This window comes from Fukomys damarensis, unplaced genomic scaffold, assembly GCF_012274545.1.
Source record: "Fukomys damarensis isolate Sample0158 unplaced genomic scaffold, DMR_v1.0_HiC HiC_scaffold_15, whole genome shotgun sequence".
NCBI lineage: Eukaryota > Metazoa > Chordata > Mammalia > Rodentia > Bathyergidae > Fukomys > Fukomys damarensis.
This window is the reverse complement of record NW_022900927.1, coordinates 6,479,859-6,485,638: the sequence shown is the minus strand read 5'-3', so window position 1 is coordinate 6,485,638 and position 5,780 is coordinate 6,479,859. Positions and strand designations below refer to the sequence as shown.

At 49.9% G+C, this 5,780-nt stretch overlaps 1 protein-coding gene across 4 annotated transcripts in view; it reads right to left on the bottom strand.

The window, feature by feature from the left end:
• Positions 1-5,780, bottom strand: part of Hdac7 (histone deacetylase 7) — a 37,177-nt gene that overhangs the window by 24,822 nt on the left and 6,575 nt on the right. The window contains exon 1 of one of the 4 annotated variants that reach the window (XM_033763570.1): positions 3,070-3,336. The exons of the other annotated variants lie outside the window; for them this stretch is intronic. The gene's annotated coding sequence lies outside the window, so the exon portion shown is untranslated. Of the gene's footprint in view, positions 1-3,069; positions 3,337-5,780 lie in introns of those variants that run through there. 4 annotated transcript variants of the gene reach the window in all.

Sequence of the window (5,780 nt, the reverse complement as noted above, 5' to 3'; positions counted from 1 at the left end):
AAAAAAAAAAAAACAAAAAAACACTTGCCCGGGTCACAGGGATGATGCATGGGGTTGCTGTCTGTAACTGGCAAGTACAACCAGCTCAGCCTGCCTGCCTCCTAGTAGGTGGTGAGGTGAGACTTCTACAGGGATGCTGGAGACAGTATAGTCCTAGGGTGTCACTCCCAGCAACAGCATGTTCCCACAGTGTGTACTGTGCTCCATCCAAAACACATCAACAAAAACAAAAACAGAGATTGTAATCTCAGCCAGTGTCCCTCACAGGCTGTTTGTCTCCAGGAGGCACCCCCCCATCTTCACTTCCTTTTTCATCTTATAATTTCCCTGCTTATTAAATGTGCATTTTACTATTTTATTGTATTTCCTGTAAGCTGCCTCCAGCAGGGTATAACTAAACAAGCAGACCTCCCCGGGCTGCCTTGGAGGATCACATGCTGTGCGAGCAACTCTGAAAACTGTCAGGCCCTGTAGAAACTTCGAGTTGCATAACCAGAGCAAGTCACCCTCCAGCGGGAGTGAATTCCCTTGGAAGGAGATGGCCTGTCTCTCTCACTTGCAGGCCTCACACCTGGCAGGTCTTGGGCAGGTGGAAGGGATAGAAGCACCCACTAGTGCAGAAGGGAGACCCACCCTCTGGGTAGACTCCTGAGGATGAAGTCACAGCTAGATACCACTGGCACCCTGGCCTAGGGATGGGGTACTCATAAGAACTAAGCAAACAGAGGCATCTGGATACCAGTTCATGATGGCACTCACAGCAATGTCGCATTAATATCAACGACAGCATATACCCCAGAAATCCCCAACCCATCATGCTTTAGGAGGTATCCTCTCCTTTGGCCAATTGTTTTTGCAAGCTGGCAGAAGTCTACTGGACAGATTCACCAGGTGTCCCAATTCCTTCTGCAGCTAGGACTGCCCTTGACACTGAATCAGAAAGGATTTTTCCAATCACAAATCCAGCCAGGTCGTTTACATGGCCTTCAGGGAATCCAAGAGACAAATACACATAGGCACCCATCTGGACAAACTGTAAGGACAATTTCTAGCTAACTGGGGACTCAATGAGAAGACATCTCTTGCAATGGAAAGTGGAGATCACTGATAAAGCAATATGTGCAGTGTGATCTCATTTTGGTACAAAGGACAATCTGAAAAGGCATAACAGAAAATGGGAAGGTGTGCACTAAGGGTTATGGCAGTGATCTCTGAGTGCAGTCTGGGATGCTTTTTCTTTCTCTCTTTCTTTCTTTCTTTCTTTTTTGGTACTGGGGATCAAACTCATGATCTTGTGGTTGTGAGGCAGGCGGCAGCACCACTGAGCTAAACCCCTGGCCCTGCTTTTTATTTCTTAATGTTTGCTTCTCTGTATTGTCTGTTATCTGCAGTGCACGTAAAGTGCCTGTGCGGTATACACATGCATGTAAGCACACACAAGCACACACACAAATGAAAACAACACAGCCATGCAGCAGAGACAAGACGACTTCAGGTTCCCGTGAGAACTAGGCCATGGGGCTTTCACCGCCTCTACATATTCTCAGACCCCATGTTCTCTGAAGTTCACATTCTCTGAAGTTCTGCATTATCTATAACCTACTAGCATCCTCTGCCTTTCTTGAATCACCCTGAGGTCCTAGCCCAGGCAAGGAATAAAGTCAGGCCTTAATCAAGGCCCGATGGCTAAATACTGATCATTTCCTGAAAAAAAAAATGCATCATGCCTCTTCCAGGGCTGTTGTGCTGGGAATACTCACAGCTGACATCACGGACCTGCCCACCCTCCTCTGCTTCGTGTTCCTCTTAAGAACTACCAGGGAGGAGCTAAAATAAAGGTCACTGCAACAAATTCTGGCAAGGTACTCCACAGCAGGGCCATCAGGGCGGCCTGTCCCCACGCCTCCCTAGGCCAACATGGCTGTCCCCACAGAGCGCCAGCTGGCTTTGAGGCCTGGGGTTCCCCCTCACCCTGCCTCACTAGGAAGGGAGTGACCGAAAGAAGTAGGGGTCCACCCTGTGACTTCTGGCTAGAGATTCCTGCTGTTGCAGGTCCTTATGGGTGGAGAAATCTGGAGCAGGGAATTTGGCCTGGTTTTTCTGTGAACTGGGGCTGGGCTTAGTTTCTGTTCTTATGTCTTCAACTTTCTCTATCCCTGACCTTCAAAAACATGTACAATAACATCAGTAATAACGATGAGTCCACATTGCACTGATTTCAATACCAGGCACAGAGCTCGTTTTACTTACACTATCTCCTTTAATTTTTATAGCAACTCCATGAGACTGGAACTATAATTACATTCATACTATAGATGAAGAAACTGAGACACACAGAGGAAGGTACCCAAAGGTCACACTGAGATGTCTGGAGAAACAAGAATTCTGTCAGTGCTATCCATTCTTCCTTCTTGTGTACAAAAGGGGTCGATAACTAGCATTGGCAGGGAATCCATAAAATGTTTACATTTGCAAGTGTGAAAAAATTCCTGCAAAGACTAGGAAAGAGACACTTGAAGCCCTCATCATTGGTGCGCAAGGTCCCAAAGTCTTCAGCTGGAGTTCAAATGCAGCTCTTAAGCCTAAGAATGATGGAACACTTCTTTCCTCAAATCACACAATACTCTGGTCCAATTCTCAAGACGGTGGTAAAGGCCTGGAAAGACGGAGCAAAACCTCCTTTAGGTCTGGACCCCTAGGGACCAAGGCCCGTGCACAGCCTGGCCACCGGGGTAGTGCTGCGCCTCATCAGCGTCCCCACGGTGACTCACTCCAGGGACCCAGGGGAAGCACAGCCTAGTTTGCACCGCTGCCCCGCCTCCAGCTCCCCGCCTCCACATTTGCTAACCGAAACCCGGCTGTTGCTATTTTTAACCCTCTAGCTCCCCCTTGCTTGGGGCTCCCCGCTTCACCCCACCCCCTCCTCTAACTGGGTGCCACCAGTCTGTCATTCTGAGAGTAGTTCTACAACCTGATGCCCCGGACGTTTGGCCCAGGTTTGTGTGGCAAGCAAAACAAGCCGATTACAACCCTGTTACCAAATTCCCCCACCCCGGACTCTTTCCGAACCTGTGACTCGCAGCTTGCCCCGCTCCTCCTGCCATCCTGGGGGCTGGGGGGTCGGGGAGGACGACGGCGAGACTCCTGAGATGGGTGGCCAATTTAGGAGCCAGAATGTGAGAACGGTTCTACAGGCCCTCGTTACCCCCCCAGCTTGTGAGGCTGGCCGGGTATTTCTGAACACCAGGGTTTCCCATCCCTGCAGGCGACATGGGGCAAAAGGAAGTGGCGTGGCGACAGGGTGGGGACAGTGACTGCTGCCTAGCACCTCATTAAGAGCCAGCAGTGCAGCTCTGGCAGGGAAGGTCGGGGAGGAGCTGGGTCTGGGGTGGGTGGGAGCAGCCAGAAGAGGTCCAGGTGGAGGGAGCACAGCCTTGGCAGGGAGAGCTGCAGGAAATCGGACCCTCTTCTTTTACTTGAGGTTTCTCTAATCCTCAGGTCCTTAAGGAAAGGACTGGACCTTCCTGCATAGAAGCATGGGCTCTCCCAGGGACAGCCTTGAGAGAGGAGAGGCTGCAGGTGAGAGATCTGCCAGCATAGAGCACAAACCTTATGCTAAAGTTGCTGATGTGAAAGTTAACTCGTTGTGAGAGGGGTGATGGGACCTGGCTGCAGGTGGACCCCAAGGGGTATTTTTTTTGCCAGTGGACAAAGAGCAGGTGGTTTGAACCATACCTCTCAGTCCCGCTGGTTTCAGAGACCCACCCAGTTTGGGGAACAGACACTAAGGGCCCAGGAGAGCTGCAGAGTCCAGCCAAAGGGCCATCTGGGCTCAGGTCTTCTCTATGCCCTCTCCTGTGGCCTCTCTTGAGCTCTCTCCTCTGCCCCAGCCCTTTTTTCATGGCTCTGTCCTCTTTCCTGGGGCACAGATCCTCTCTAAGACCCAACCCCCTTTCTCCTTGGTGATTGGTGATCCAGACAAAAAAAAATCCCACTAGCCACAGAAGCAGCCAAGCTAGACCGAGAGGGCAGGAACTTGGCCCACTGCTTCCCAGTGGGGAGATGGGGAAGAAGGGGAGAAGGTGAAGCAGGAGATTGGAATGGGGTGGTGCTCAGAGCCCCTAGAGAGGAGCTGCCTCCTTCCCAGCATTGAATATGGCTGCAGGGCCCTGGGCACGACCCCCAAGCAATGGAGAAGCCTTGATCTGGGGCCCACTCAGCTCTCTGTGTTCTCTCTCCAAGTGTCAACCTTGGGGGCTACTTGAGGAGAGGAGATTCTGCTATCTTCATGCCAAGAGAGGCTAGCAATTCAGCTTTCTTCCTCAGCCCAGCTCAGCCCAGATCTCCTACCCGATCCAGGTGGCTCCAAAGCATGATTCAGCAGGCTGGCTGGAGGTGAGGGAAGGCATCGATGTCACCCTCAGCAGGCCTCCGATGGCCACCCTGTCTAAGGAAGTTCCAACTTGTTATTTTTTATTGTTGCACCTAGTGCATTTCCATCACAGGCCTTATCACAATGCGTAGCTCGTCACACAGACCCATTCCTTTACTTGCTGGCTTGTTCCTGTTTGTCTCCTCCACTAGAGTAGAAGTTCCCTGAGAGATCAGATGTTGTACCTCTGTGTGCACTGTACAACTGTGCCTGACAAGTAGTACACAGCATATTCAGCAAGCACCCGATGAATGGATGCAGTGCTGAATGGCCAGCTTGGTGAATGAGGGCCCCTGGTGCCAACACTGACCTTTGTAGTTGATGCGCAACAGCTCCAGGATTCTGCCTAAGGTGTAGGAAGCAGGACACAAGAACAAGGTCAGGAAGGCTGGAACCTCAGAAGGAAGGCCAGCCCCTACAAGGATCAGCATCTACACCAGCCCAGTCTGGCCCCCTCGTCACACTGTGTACGGGCATCACAGAGGTTCCAAGTATGAGCACTAAATCCTGCCTAGACAGGTCTTGTAAGGCTTATGTTGTGTCCTGGTTCTTCCCCTTTTGGTTTTGTTTTGTTTTTGTTTTCAATACTGAGGACTTGAACCTAGGACATTCACACCACGCTGCATCCCCAGGCCATTTTTCATTTTGAGAAAGGGTCTCACTATGTTGCCCAGGTCAGGTTCAAAATTGTGATCTTCCTGCCTCAGCCTCACAGAGGCTAGGATTACAGGCACGTGTCACTACACCCAGATAGTGCTTCTTGATAGCTCTGTGACTTTGGGCAAACAACATACCTTCTTCAGGTTTCAGTTGCTTCAAATTAAAATTAAAGAAAAAATGAAGAGGGTAGCCCAGATAGGTGTTTATGAAACATAGCTTTGTACCAGAATCACCTGAGTGCATGTTAAAATCCAGATTTCTAGCTGGGTGTGGTGGTGCAGGCCTGTAAGAGGCTTAGGCAAAATTATAAATTAAAGTCCAGCCTGGACAGTTTAGCAACTTACTGAGACCCTGTCTCAAAATAAAAAACAAAAAGGGACTACGGTTGTAGTTCAGTATGAAAGCCCTGGATTCAATCCCAGCACGGAAGAAAAATGTGTAGGCAGTTTCTGACAGAGTAGAAAAGGAATAGAGCCTGAGGATGTTTGTAACACATTCCCCATGTTACTCTGAAGCAAACAGTCTAACAACTAGCATTTAAGGACAACGTAGGAGATGGCACTTTTCAAACCAATACCTGAATTTCTATTGAAAAGCTACTGTTGATTGGGCCAGGGGGTTAGCTCATTTGTTCCCCACCTGCCTCACAGGTACAAGGTCCCAAATTCGATCCCCAGTACCAAAAAAA